Source organism: Parasteatoda tepidariorum, chromosome 7 (genome assembly GCF_043381705.1).
Source record: "Parasteatoda tepidariorum isolate YZ-2023 chromosome 7, CAS_Ptep_4.0, whole genome shotgun sequence".
Lineage (NCBI taxonomy): Eukaryota > Metazoa > Arthropoda > Arachnida > Araneae > Theridiidae > Parasteatoda > Parasteatoda tepidariorum.
This window is the reverse complement of record NC_092210.1, coordinates 61,004,354-61,020,266: the sequence shown is the minus strand read 5'-3', so window position 1 is coordinate 61,020,266 and position 15,913 is coordinate 61,004,354. Positions and strand designations below refer to the sequence as shown.

The window sequence follows — 15,913 nt, the reverse complement described above, 5'->3', positions numbered from 1 at the left end:
ACGGTAATATTGTGCATTTTTCCCTCGTGGACCTCTTGAACCAGTGGAAGTGCTTGTGGTTGCCTCATCGTCTCGCCCTGGAAAATATATTTGTATTAATAATGTATGTGAATGCGTCATAATGTAATTTCAGAAGAGAAAACCTAACAATCAATTGATATGCAATTTATATAAATGTTAGTAATAAATAAGAGAAAATTATATTTTTATTTATTAAGAAGCGACGGGTTAGTTCCAAAGGAGGACGGGTACATTGTTGGACAAGCCGTCCTCGGGGACGGGTAAGAGTTTTGAGTTTTTTCGAGCCCTGCATTACAGATTAACTTTTTCTTTTACGAAACTGAATTAATGCGCAGCAGAAAACTGATAAAAAAGGCCTTGCTTATAATTAAACTGATAAAAAATACCTAAAACATTGACGTATTTCACTGAAAATAGTGAAAGAAAGAAATGATATTATTAGTTTCGGCATCTAAATTGCTCTTTCATCTTGTCGAGATTCACTTTTTTTTTGTCAACTAAGCTATTTAATCGTTCTACAACATTGATTACCAAAACGAATAAAAATCCTCACAAAAATAGAACTTTCAAGAATTCATTTTGAGTTGCAATTTGTAGAATTACTTCAAAAACAGGAATTTGGTATCGAATATTCCTAGAGTTAAGAGAAGAAGAAAAAAGTTTCATTCTCGTGGTGAAAATAATTAAGCAGAACATAACAACATTTCGAATAAATTAATTTATACACCTATTAATGTTATTTGTTTTTAAATCAGGGTTTCGTTCTTCTTCTTTTTTTTTAGAAAGAATTTTTTAATCGACAGCGCTTTTGAAATTTATCAAACATGCAATGCTTGAAATTAAACAATATTACGGAATAATGATTGTTGTTTTTATTGTTCCGTAGTTCTGAGAAATTTATCTGTTTTACACTGCATATCTCTAGATGTTATTAAAACAATAAATGCCACCTTAATGATTTAAAGCTTTTTCATTCGAAATAAATTATCACTTGGATACCTGCAAGTGACGTAGCGTGTGTCGATCCTGATTGGCTGCTGAGACGTTGTTTTTGTTTATGTTGTTCCATTCTATTTCGTAAATCTTGTGGTCGGTAACTGAGCAGTAACATAGGTACAGCGATCTGAAGAACATTTCCTTAGACTTCAGATCTATGTGTAAACTGAGAAAGCGGCCTCACAATGTCTCTCAATATCTCACAATACCTCTGCAAAGAATCAAAATTGTGATGGTATGTCTACGGATCATCCTCAGGGGTGTTTCTCGAACTTACGCGACACCAATAACTAGTGTGCAGCTCTAGTGCGACGTAAATAAAAAGTACCTAAGTATCTCTAAGTAGCCAAACCCGTCAAGTATCAATTTTCTTAAGTGACATATTCATTCATAAATTCGCAATTTTACAAAACAAAACTTTTCAAGGTTGCAAGAAAATACATAAAAAATAATAAATCTAAGTTAAGTAAAACACATAGACAAGAAAGAATTATATTTTAACGAATTTGATGTGCGATACGGTGTTTTATTTAATTAACTTCATGTTAATTAACATTCTAACCAATGTGGAGAAACTTACCACAATTTTAACACATCTTGTTTACCTTAATATGATGGCGGCTAGGTCATAGTTCACGTGTTTGTGTATTAGTGATCATCTTCTTTTCAATTTGCAAGTACCCAACTTGATATAAATAATTAAATGAAGATCGTAATGGGCTGTCATAAGCGTAAAATTGGTACACATTTTAACGGTATTTACCAATGAATTTTTAATTTATCCCTTATTCAACCTGCATGTAACACTAAGATTTACCTTAGACGTGTTCTTAATGAAATCAGAAAAGTTTCATTTCGATCTTTTGGAATTATTGGAGAAGTTAAGAGATTATTTGTTTGATTTGGGAGAGTAATGCTAGATTTTACGAAGATAGAAGTCTCCTTTAGTAACAGCAACACAACTTTTTAAGTACCAGCCAGTAGTAACAGGTATAGTACTCCTTTAGTACCAGCAAAGTAGTAACAGGAAAAATCCTAGAATAGCCCACCCCTTGGCGACTTTTTGAAATCTCGCCAAGGATGCGATTATTACTTGGATCAACGTTGTTTTTTTTTATTATTAAATAAACAATTTAAATTATTACAAATTTATTAAAATATCTTTAAAATAATTTTTTTCAAATATTTATAATAAAATGTAATAAAAAAACCCGAAATATCTTCCGGAAACCTAGTTTGGCGAGATTTCAAAAAATAGCCAAGGGGTGGGCTATTTTAGGATCCATTCCAGGAACAAATGTGGAAAATTGTGTTAGAGAAGGTTAATAAACTCATTATCCAGCCTTTTATTTATTTATTTATTCTCCCTCTATTTTAAAAAATCGTTAAGGCCGACGAAGGGACCGCTCGTTAGGGTGTTGAACTGAATGTTTCTTTTTGTTTTGCTGCAGAAAAACTTAAGACTTAAAATTTGAAATAACTAAGGTGTGTAAAACAGTATACAGGTATCACGGTGGAATAAACAAATTTATTATTCAATAATATCTTCAAGAATTATTAACCGTTAAACTTTATGGAAAAAATACCATCGGACCGCTTCTACAGGTCTCAGAAATGAATATACAGAGTTGATGAAATTTGACATTCTAAAAGAGCCACATTTGTTAATGAACTAAATACAGCGTTTTTCTTCCCGCCAATAGCCCGACACAGCCCGATTTAGAGGGCGGACCCATTCATGCAGCCATTTATTCATCCACAGATCGTAATTTTGACCTGAACCAAAAAACGATCAATCTCCAATTCAGTATCCCAGAGGTATGATTTGTTACGGGAACATGGACTTTGTGTCCAAGCTGATTTAATGTGCACTAGTCACCATTTTCTACATGGAGAGTTTTTGGTTGGCGGGAATCGAACTCACGATCTCTTGAACATAGGCCTATTGCCCTACCAACAAGGTTATCGCGGCCGTGAGATTACTATTTGCCAGATTGAATATTAACATTCATTGTAAAATATTTTAAAATAAAATAAAAAATTTATGAATAGTATAAGTCTCTTCAATGAGTGAAACTACTTCACATTTATTTCCTTGTTTTGAGTATCCCCAATCCATATTCCTTAGGTCAACTTTTTTTTTTCAAGTACCTCTGCAGTATATGTGGGAAAAAAAAGTCAAACACGGAAACACAAAAAAATATCAAAATAAAAATATAAACAAACCAATACGTAGATTAAAATTTATTCAAAATATTTATGAGTATCTCTCATTTAAAAAGTTTTTTTTTTTTACGATTACTGAAAAGATATATTCTGAGTGTACTGAAGACAATGCTATCATTGAATTATTTTTAGAGTTGAGAGTTAAATTATGAAGAAAAAATGTTTTTTTAAAAAAAACTAAACATATCAAACAAACAAACCTTTTCACATTTTTTAAGCTAACTAATTTTTATATTATAATTAAATGCAAACTCAAACTAAAAAACATAATTGTTTATTTATTACTTAGCTAATTTTTTAAGTCAGGTCAAAAACAGTTTCTTTTCCCACAGTTACCCCGGAGTAATGTTTACAATAAAACTTAAGAAATTAAAATAAAAAAATCTGATCAGCTTACAAGTATAGGTAGTTTTGTAATAAGTAAAAAGAAATTCTAATTTTAAAATGTTTTCTAATATAGAATTAAAATTATACTCGGAAAAATAATTACGACATTGGTTTGAATTCTAAGGAGATGATGGAATTAACTTGAATAGGACTTAGATTATATACTTAACATAAATTAACTCAACTATGTTTTGAAAAGAGCTATTTTTAAAGTCGCTGCCTGTAGCATCACAATTTGGAGCCTATTCACAGTCTTGAATTTCTTATATTACTTATTCAAGATAGACTTTATTTATTTCTTGAAATAAGTGAAGGTGACCTCAGTTCACAAAATACCTAAATTTTAATTAGTGTAATGCACGTGAATATTGTTTTAAGACTTAGGGCATTTATGTGAGATTTAAGAAACACAAAGGAGAGTTACAGCAGAGAAAATTTCTTAAAATATGCCGACAGAGGATATTCCGATTCAAAAATTAAATTGCTTTCCCCCCAAAAATTTATTTATTTCTGTATGAAACATTTTAATTATACAAAAATTGTTTCCAAAAATGGTCATGATGTCACACGTGCCCTTAAAATACCCCTACAAATTCGTGAAGTATATTTCAATGATATTTTAACTTTTATTTTACTAACAGGGGGAAAATGTTGCCCTTCTTTTCTACACTATTTTGCATTAAATTTGAACATTTAAGACTGTATATGAATCGAAGAATTTTAAAAAACTCATACTTATAATTCAATCAAACAAAACTGAAAAATTTATAGTGTATTTCATTACAATGCAAAATAAAGGTGAGAAACAAAACTAGAAAAACCACCGCAGCCGAGAGGGGCAAATTTAGACTTAAGGAACATGATAGATATGTCCGTTATCAAGAATTTCCATAAATCATCAATGGCTGCACATTGTTGGAATCTTGGGCATAAATTAGTTTTCGACAATACCAAAATTTTTCCACCAGGGTCACATCTTTATGTCCTATAAGGCTGTTTTATTCATATGAATGCTAATGCCTCGCCACCTCTCCATAGCACTTACAAATGCACTAAGCCCTGATTTGCCTCTCTTGACCACTGCGGTTTTTTTGAAAATAGGAGCCTGTGTTTGAGTGCTTAAAACAGGTAAAATGTTTTATTTTTTCGTATATTTTAGAACTTGTATATTTTTGAAACAAATAAATTTTTTAACCAATTTATTCCTCATAAATAATATTTTTCCCTGCAAAAAATAATAGCGCTGTTTACAGTTATTTTTGAAGCTCTTAACGTCTAGGAAAATAAAAGATATCTCGGTTTAAATTCTTTACTCTTGAGGCAAAGCAATAATTTTACTCTATACTTACCATCTTGCGATAAAGAATGATCAGCGCTTCAGAACGGACAACACAAATATTTTAAAAGTTATTTAATAGTTTATATTACTATCAATGCGATAATTTTACGAGATTTTTCTGCTGAGTTGACAATTATCAAAATTAATTAATAATTCTCAATTTTATGAAGCTCAGAAAAGGCAGGGATGGAGTCACTTTTTAAATATTAAAAAAATAGATCACAAACGCGTTTCATTTTCATAAAAGGATGGATTTTCTTTATATTGACATTTTGAGCAATTTTCCGAAATAGCGTAGACTAGAAATATGCTTAATGTGACCTAAAAAAAATCAAAATAATATTTTTAAAAACCACGTTTTTGTAAGGGAAAATAATAATTGAAAAACAAAACTTAGAAAAACGAAAAACGTGGGGCGCATAAAATACATAACAGTAACAGTATGTGTGCTCATGAGAATATGTGTATATCTGCAATTGTATCTGAACGTGTATGTGGTTGTGCATGTGTATGAGTAAGAAAATGTGTGTATGTACTGTTATGTATTTCATGCGCCCCACGTTTTTCAAATTTTTGTCTTTTAATTATTATTCTCCACTACAAAAACGTGGTTTTTATAAATATTATTTTTATTTTGATTTCCTTTTTTTTTGTATTCACTTCTAAAATCTCAATTTTTTCACTCACTGTACACAAAACTTTTCAACTGACATGTGGCACTAATTTGAAATAATCGAATCGACAACAAAAGCCAATCGCGAAAATATTAATTTTTATTTTATTTTAATTTTATTTTACTTTCTATGTCTCTTTTCTCTTCATTTTCATGCATTGTCATCCAATTCTGAACTTTGTGCCAAATTTGAAGTATGTAGCTAGTCGGGAAGTTAGTTTAAAATCGATTACAAAATTCCATCCAAACAGACAGACACGAAGGCAAGTTGATACAAACGTGGTAATTAGAAACAATCGTTTCAAACACACAGCAGATATTAAAATAGTACATTAGTCGTAATAAAGTGTTGTTTAATAAGGCGACAGAAGATCGAAAAACATCTAAAATCAGCTTTCCTTTCCAATCACAACATTTTGAAAAAAAATTGAAAAATCATTGCTTTACTTAATTTTTTAAAATTTATTTTCAAAAAATCCATTTTAAGGGGGCCCCTAGGCCATGGCCTAGTCTGGCCAAATGGGTAATCTGGCCCTGGAGGAGAAGTTATAGAATTTCTTCTTCTCTTTTTGATTAGCCTTTTAACATAGAGATATAATTTATTCAACTTTCATTACAGTACAAAAATCGAGTTACTATTTTGTTAGCAGTACTAAACAGTACTATTTTGTTCGAATTATATAAGCACGTGAGAATGCGACAAAATGAACACTTGCTAATTATAGAAAACTAATACAAATCAATAAAAATAATTGCTAATTGTCCACGATGACAAAATATGACACATTAAATTCGAGTTTGTTTATAAGAATCTTTTCATTCAATAATTGTGATTTACAACAAGAATTTCGCCAATTAAAAAAAATCGGTTCGATTAAAATTAAGTGCTAAGAGAGAGTAAAAAATAAATAGTGTTTGTAGCTTGTGCATGTTGTCAATAACAAGAAAATCGCATATTCATTAAAAATATCGTAAAATGTAAATCTTAATGAATTCATTAGAAATTAAGGAATTCATTCATAAAATTAATGACAAAGAACCTGTTACAGATATAAATATGAAATTTCGATGAAAAGTGTTATTTCTTTACATTTTTAAATAAGACTGCCGGAAAAATATTAATTATCGAAACTTTCTTTTTAATACAGGGATATTTATTTTTTTTATAACCGTCGTTGAACAGCCGATCCAATTTTGGGCTTACGAGTACTAATGTTCAACTCCGTAGCCTTGTAGTTTTGAACCAATCCAAAAAACAAGGAAACACCTGGATCAGTACCCCCAGAGGTTCTGATTTGTTATGGGAACATGGAGGACTTTGAGACTCGACAGATTTAACGTGCAACAGTCACCATTTACTACACGGGGAGTCTTCGGTCGGCGAAAATCGAACCCACGACCTCTTGGACATGAGCCCAGTGCCCTACCAACCAGGTTATCAATATAGGGATATTAATTTTTAAAAAAAAGGAATCATAACGATCAATAAAGGAATCAATAAAAGAACATCTTTTTTATAACGGCAATCAAATAGGTCGCCAAAAAAGAAAAGTTTGGTTTTGAATAATTTTTAAAAGTTGTCCATAGTTTATGAAACGATGGAACTTTTCAGTAAAACACGCAGTATACTGTTCCCTAAAAACAAAATTAATATATACCATAAGTATTCAACTTACCTTCTATGAAGCAACCAAGTTTATAAAGCATAACATTGCAGTGAGTCGCCTGTAAATAAGAAACACTTTTCATTAAAAAAAAAAAAAAAAAAGAAAGCACTAAAAAAAAGAACATGTATGAATCACTTATTCAACATTTTTATTGATAACAATCAAAAATTAGTTTATTGCGAATATCTTATATGGGTAATATTTCGCATATTCAAGAGGGGTAAAACCTGATTTATGCTATATTTTTTCTTAAATATTAATAAAATTAATATGCACTCGCTTTACTGTCATCAATTATATTTCGGGATGCACTTTGCATAAATTTAAAGAATCGTTCGAATAAATTAGTATCGTGTTCATTCCTTATAACAAAAAAAAATTTTTTTTTTTAAATTTAATAAGGCTAAAAATTTTGTATTGCAAGGTAAACAAATTTCTATACCATTTTAAATTATGTAATTTTCAATGACAAAATACAGATTATGAACGAAATCTGTTTAAAATTTCAGAAAAGCAACATGTTTAAAATTCTATCTCTCAAAAACTATTTCGCTCAATTTTTTTTTTTACTTTGTTATTAAAAATTACTTAGTTTAAAATTATGGAATCACTTTTATACCATACAATTCAAATGTTTTCGACACTTGATAAATAAACTCATAAAAAATAGTAATAAACTATTAAAAAATAAATTTTCACACGGGATTTTATCTTTGGATAAACTAAATTTATAATTTTGTGAAAATGTTTTTTAATTAGCTTCAAAAAATATATATAAATATGGAAAAATATATAAAACGGGAAATTAACATTAATGAAACCAAACCGCTACCATTCTCATATTTTGATAACTGAAAATTAAAGCCTGTTGGGAGAAGAAAAAAAAGAGAAACTTAGAAAAATTTATTCATAAAAAGTGCGTTTTTGTGACTGATTCTAAAATTAAATTATAGTTAGCACTCATTAGTTAGCATTTTCGAAGTTGCTTGAAAATCCTATCAGGATAAAAAAAAAATTATCCAATGTGAAAAATTGTCGCATAACCCTTCCAACTGTCGTAGCTCAAAAATTATAACATAAAACAATATGAAAATTTGCATATTTCTGAAGAAATGCATGAAGAGCATTTTGATTTCAAAATGTTATAGATGTGGTGATTAGTTCATGAGTTACTTTATGCCAAAGTTAAAGCTTTTTTTTTTCGCTTCGTAATTATGCTGGGCGAAAACTATAAATAGGAAAATTGTATTTTTTACTTTTTTAAGCCATGTACACTCACGTTTAAAAATAAGTAAGACGTCTAATTTTTTAAAATTAGTTTTAATTTTTAATTATTTTAAAGTAATTAAATAAATTATATTGACAGTTTTTCAGCGTAATATACCACATTATGTGACTGAAATCTTAAATAGGAATGTGATTTAAACAAATTAAAAATTTAATTTTTGAAGCCACTTGAAAAATATTAACAATTATTATGAAATGAACCAATTAAAATTAGTTTCAGAAAACAGTAAAAAATGAACTTTCGAATTTCAATTTAAAACCTGCCATATATTTGAAACACTATGAACTTGAAAAAAAATCTAATTGTTGCAAAAACAATTATTCACCTGGTGCAATTTATACAAAATTTGAAAATTAGAATTAGATCTTGCTTGGCAATTGAGTTCGGAACAAAAGTTAGTATTTGGTGAATTTAATAACGCAATGATCTTAGGTCAAGATTATCGGATGGCCGGACATTAACCTCTTAACGATCGGTTAATTTTCAAGAAAACGGTCATATAAGCACCTATTTTTTTGGCTTTTATATTTGTATTACGTATTTGATTAGTGCTGACATCTAGTTTAAAATAAACTAACTATTTACAATTACATTAAAAATATCCTGGTACTGCCATCTGGTGTGTAAAATGAGAAATAAAATGTTTTCCAGGCAAAAGAAATGAAATAGTTTTATTCTTATCGGCGCGTTACTACTGAACACTCCAGCCCGTCAATATTACGGGAGTGAGAAATAGAAGGCGAAACCTCGTCATTTTCATTTAAGCCTTTTCGGGAAGATTATAATTCCTCAGACCATCCCATCAAAATAATAATAAGTTTAAATATATATTTGATATTGAGATTATATCCTGAAGAAAAACAATTAAACATCCCTCCGAACTAAGAATTTTTATAGTTTTATCTTCAAAATCACCGTAGACTTTTAATAGCTTCACCAGTTTAACAGCACCAACAGTTATATGATCACTCTAGGTTAAAGGAGAGGTCGGCATAAAATTATGTTTTTTAAAAGGCTTTTTTTTATAATAAAATAAAGTATTTAAAGAAAAGAAGAAAAAGATAAATTCACAATGCCCTTTCTACTGTGCGATTTCCTTTTAATTAATGGACTAGTTACTTCATACATAAAGATTTGCTAACCTAATATAAGTCAACACACTTGATTTCGTCATTTCAAAAATATTATAAAGAAAAAAACAATCAGTGGAATTTGTGATTTGTTTGTTTTCGCTTGTTTTTCGGTAGGTTAATGATGATATAATTCTATTCCCTTTCAGGTAAATTTAAAGCACACATTTCAGGAATTATAAATTATATAAAACAACTTTTAACGAAATTATACAGCTTAAAAAAGATTATACCAATCCTTTTTATTTACTTTTTAATAATATTTCAATTGTAATTACATTCGTAAACAGCCGGAATCCTGCACTTTAATTCATATGTATATGAGTATAATGCAATTTGTTGCATATGTTTAGAATTATTTGAGAAAAATATAAATAAAATATGTAATGTATGTATGTCCTTGCACAATCAGGGGTCTGTTTATAAGAAATTTGGGTCCGTTAACGGAACCTTCACAAAATATCTTTTCATAAAAAGGACCCTTCACAAAATATTTTAACTTAAAAACGGACCCTTCACAAAATGATTTTTCTTTGAATCGGACCCTTCACAAATTTGTTTATCTTCATTATTGTTTTGTCAACTGAATAAATCCTTCGAAGGGCAGGAAACAAGAAAGATGGATGTAAACGAATTAAGTTTTGTCTTCGGCAGACGATTCTTCCATTATTCGTCCGAAATGAATATTCTGCGTTCAGAAGTACAGGTTAAATACCAAATATTTGTATGTTGCATCTCTAATTTAGAAGCAGAAATCGCTGTTTAATTTTGAAAATATAATTTTTTTATTATAATTTTACAGTGTTGAGCATAATCTTGTATCTATTTACAATTTCAAAACTCCTTGAAAAAGTTTTTTGCAATAACCGGACCCTATTTGCACAAATTCATAAAAGCAGGACATTGGTTGAAAGAATGTGAGTAATTTTTTCACAATTTCACAAAAACCGAACCTTTCACAAAATGTCTGGACAGACCCCTGACAATGTATTATAAAATAGTATTTTTAAACAAAAACTTATTCATCGAATTATAGCTATTTTCCTCTAACTGCCGATAAGTTTTTTCTTAAAATTATCAGCGTTTAAAAATTATTTTAATGAGGCGAACAACAATTAAACATAATGCATACAATTTTATCATAAATTTAAATAAAAAAATAATAATTTATAAGATTAAAAAAATTAATCAGTCGCAAAGCATTCATCTAATATTTTTTTACAATAATTGAAAAAATATACAAGCTTTGAATTTTTAAGAATATCTAAAAAATACAATAACAAATCAAGTTTTTCAAAAGAAAAATCTTTTTTTTTTTAGAAACTAATAAAGATGATAGATTAAAAATATGTTTCATGAAAATAAAGGTTAAAAATATTTTCCTACGTCAACAGAAAAAAACTTTTCGTTTCTAAAAGAGAATAAAAATGCAGATCGCTTTCATGTTTACTGAAGTATATTAGAAATAAAATTGGTTTTCCCAGAATTTTAATAAAAGCAAAAATTCTAAGAAGATAATATAATATAAGTCGAATAACCTATGACGATGTATAAAATAATATATATGTAACAAACAATATATATATATATATATATATATATATATATATATACATGCTAGCTAACTTTTCAGGCTTCTCCGAAAAATTTCATTTTTACGTTCAATGTGGCGGCAAAATTTATGATTATATTTTATTCTTCTTAAAATAAATGGGGTTTAAAATGATTTTGATATATATATATATATATAGTTTTTTTTACCGGGGGTGGACAAAATAATGGAAATACTTCTATATTAACACATTTTTTTATCTTTCTCAAAAAATACTAAGAAAATTATTTTATAAATTTAGAAATAATTAGGTTATGCGATTTGTCATATATATCAATGGTGTTTAAAAGGTTTGAGGGACCGACAATAAATTACAAACGGAAAAAAAGTGTTTTTGAACATCCAGTGACAAAAAATTTGGCAATAAATTTGCAACTTGTCACAGTTATTTTGGTTGTTATATGCAATAACTGCACAAAATTTCGTCAACATAGCTTAAATATCTATGGAGATATGAGCCTTTTTATAAAAAAGTAATATTTTGTCTTGCGTTTTTTTTCTTCTTTTTTTTGTTATATAACTTTAAAACTATCCAATAAAGCAAATAAAACTTCTGGGGCAATTAAAAATTAAATAATTGCAAAGTTACTCTTTTAAAATTTGAGAAAAATTCGTTTAAAATTGCGCAAGATATGAGCAATTAAAGTAGTTCTTTTATACTACGCATGAGTGAGAAAAAATTTTACAAAAATATTAATTTGTTGAAAAATTTATTTGGCAACCAATGAAAAAAGTCTGATATCTTAAAAATTTAAGAAGTTTCAAGTAACTTTCTAAGTAGTTTTCGTACTTTTTAAAGCTCAAAATAAGGGGATTGTCTCAGGATACAAAATAATATTTATAAAAATACCCTTATCATTTTAAGCTTTCTTTTAACTAGTACAAAAACTACTTAGAAAATTGCTTGAAACTTAGCAAATTTTTAAGATATTCAAATCAGACTTTTTTTCATTCGGTGCCAAACTCTATTCACTAGAAAAGAATTAATTCAATTACTTATATGTTGCACAGCTTTTAATACTTTTTTTTTCAAATTTGAAAGAAAAATATTTGTAATTAATTTTAAAATGCTCTAAAACAAATTTTTAATTTTATTGATTATTTTTAAAGTTATAGCAAAAAAAAAAAAAAAACGTAAGACAGAAAAATCAGTTTTTCATAAAAATATCCCTATCCCCATAAATATTAAAACTAGGATTAGGAAATGCTATGCAATGATGGCATATAATAACCAAAATAACTGTCCCAAGTTACAAATCTATTGCTACATTTCTTATTTTTTGGCATAGGGTGTTTAATAACATTTTCAGTTTGTAATTTATTGTTGGTCCCTCAAACCTTTAAACTTCATTGATATGTATGAGAAACCACATGATCCAAACATATATGAAGTTTTTTAGTATTTCTTGAGAGTGATGAAAAAAATGTATTAATATAGAAATGTTTCCACTATTTTTTCCATCCATATATATCAAAGATTTGGAGGAACTATTGAAAACAGAAATATATAATATAAATATTTCATTCTTCACATTTTTCAATAATTCATATATATATATATACAGACCTGGAAATACATTTTAAGACGCATGTAAGTTTTCGTATTAAACACGGAATTTTTTTTTATTTTTTATATTTACTTAACTTAAATCACATCTCTGGTATCCATTTATTTAAGAAAAAAATTAACAGAAGAATCAAAAAATTCATTTTTCATGAGTATTTATATCAGTATTCTTAAAAAAGCAATTTATAAGCGGCAGCGAAATTAGAAACCCCTCTTGATGAATAAACACGTTTAATAAGTAATATTAAATTTGCTTTATAATATTTGTAATTTATTTATAATGCGTTTTTGATCAATGTAGAGTCAAAAATTTTTACGATGCGTATAGCGAAAAAAAAAACGCAATTTCAAACGAAAGAATGAAAGTTGAAGTAAATACAAACTTTGAGTTCATAAATAATAAAGTAATTTTAAAATGCAGATTACGAGCTTGACGTCACGTCGCTTCAGATTTCGCTAACTTACTTACTTTTTTTTTCAACCAAAGTATACATAAGGGATTGCTTGTTGGCTTCTAAAGAGTGTGACATTAGTAATTAAAGCAATTTTGTATCGATTGTATCGTTATTTATGTGACAATTCAGTCAAGGAAAGTAAAATTAATATTCTAAACAAAAAACAAATTTTAAACAATTTTGTCAAGGGATGTAAAATTAATATTTTAAAAGAGAAACATATTTTAAAGGAAGATTTTAACACTAAGCAAAGAATATTGCCCGCTATACTGTCGTTCTCATTAAAATGTTGAAAACATTTGCATCTTAAAACTGGGATGAATGTATGAAATTAAGAGTTGTCAATAAATTGAGTCTACAGCAAGAACGTCAGATAATGCGAGAGGCATGTACGAGTTCAACTAAAATACAGAAAAATCTAGATTTACCTTTCTCATAAAATTAGACAAATACTTAACCAATTTATTACTTAACAAGAATCTTGGGCATAAATTCAATTTCGACAGTTTCAAAATTATTTCCATCCCAGTCGCATCAACTCATCTTAATGACCTGCAATGTTGTTTTATTCAAATGAATGCTGATTTCCTTGTTAACAACATTAGTTCCTCACCACATCTACATTGTGCGTGGAAATACATCTTACCACGATTTGCCCCTTTCGGACATTCTGATTTTTTTCGCTCTGTTTTTGATCTTTTCTTTTTTCTCTTTCAGTAATGTTTACGCTAGGGTTACGAAATTTTATGCAGTTACTAAAAATAACTTAAGTAATCTAAATAAGTTACACGTTTATTGCTTGATTCCCTGGTATAGGGTGTTCAAAAATATTTGTTTCCTTTCGTAATTTATTATAGCGAAAATCTGAAAGCTTGTTATCTTTTTGCTAAGTATGAAAAATAGCATGAACTCCTCTAACACCTCGAAAGTTACAAAATAATTCTTTAAGTATCTCTCGAGAAATTTTTAAAAAATGTCAAAAGGGGCCGTTCAAAAAGTACGTACATCCCGAAGGGGGGGGATTAGCTATTATGTACGGTTTTGTACGATGGGGAGGGGGGGAGGTATTATACAAAGTACGTACTTTATAAACATACACCAAATTTAAATTTGACTTTATCCTACACACTCCTTAAGTAAATATTTAATTTTATTTAAAACATAATTATTTTAATTTTTATGAAAAAGGGGGGTAGACTAATAAAATGTACGTACTCTGGGGGGGGGAGTAAGACCTTATGTACGGTAATGTACGAGGGGGGGGAGGGGTTTGAAATTTCTCCATTTTTGTGTACGTACTTTTTGAACTGCCCAAAACTGAAAAGTATCTCTTCCATTATTATAGAGTAGTATAGAGTAATTAATTATTTTTTTGAATAAGAATTTAAGATAGATTAATTAAGCATTTTTTCCGTTATGTCCGAATTCTTTACTTATTTTAAAGATCCTCAGATAAAATCCCGCATTTACCAAACATTTGTGATGGATGAAATAACAACGAACGGCTTAAAGAATATTTATTACTTACAAAAATCCATCATGTTCTGTCTTACTTCCCGTTAGTCTTAGAATAGAATTTTACCTTTATAATGGATTTATAAAGACATACCTACTTGGAATCTAATTAAATACTAAGTTTTCAATAATATTTGCTTACAATATAGAGAGTAGAGACGTTTATAGAAAGCATCTAATTACTGAGCAGTTGGAACTGAAATTAAGTAATTAGTGGGTAGCGTAAGAGTAAAAAGTATTTTTCCTACTCTATTTACAAGACGACGTTACTATCCATTTGTTTCGATAATAGAAGGAGCTAGATGGCGTGATATTTCTCTTGATACGCCTTGTCAATTACTGTCATTAGATAAGCTCAGAATAGTTCAGTGAAGAAAGGTGCATTTAATAAAAAGGTCACAATCAAATTCAATAACTATAAACAATAAAAACAAACAATACGATAGTGTGATATTTGTTTGGCTTCCCAATAAGCCTTCCATTTCAATCCGTTTCCTGCCACACAAGTGATATAGATTCATAATTACTATATCTAACTACAGCGCCCTCTGTTGATCAGGTTGAAATTTATAACATTAGAAAATATCCATTTTATTCTTTTTCTTTCTCAAACAATCTGTTCCAATTGTTCCAAACGAACGCATAAGAGAAAATATCTCCTCTGTGTTGGTCTCTCTTCCTGTCCCCACGCTTACCTTTTCTCTTACCAACAAGCACATGAACAAAACCCTTTAGGTTATTAGCAAGTGACCGTACAATTAACGATAATTATTATGTCTAACTACAGCGCCCTCTGTTGATCAGGTTGAAATTTATAACATTAGAAAATATCCATTTTATTTTATTTTTTCTTTCTCAAACAATCTGTTCCAATTGTTCCAAACGAACGCATAAGAGAAAATATCTCCTCGGTGTTGGTCTCTCTTCCTGTCCCCACGCTTACCTTTTCTCTTTCCAACAAGCACATGAACAAAACCCTTTAGGTTATTAGCAAGTGACCGTACAATTAACGATAATTATTATGTCTAACTACAGCG

The 15,913-nt window shown here is 28.8% G+C and overlaps 1 protein-coding gene across 6 annotated transcripts in view; it reads right to left on the bottom strand.

Moving 5' to 3' along the window:
• The window catches only part of LOC107445918 (hypoxia-inducible factor 1-alpha), a 220,060-nt gene that overhangs the window by 105,291 nt on the left and 98,856 nt on the right, over positions 1-15,913 (bottom strand). For 5 of the 6 annotated variants that reach the window (XM_016060415.4, XM_071183493.1, XM_016060416.3 and 2 more), the window contains one exon: positions 7,319-7,367. The exons of the other annotated variant lie outside the window; for it this stretch is intronic. The gene's annotated coding sequence lies outside the window, so the exon portion shown is untranslated. The remainder of the gene's footprint in view (positions 1-7,318; positions 7,368-15,913) is intronic. 6 annotated transcript variants of the gene reach the window in all.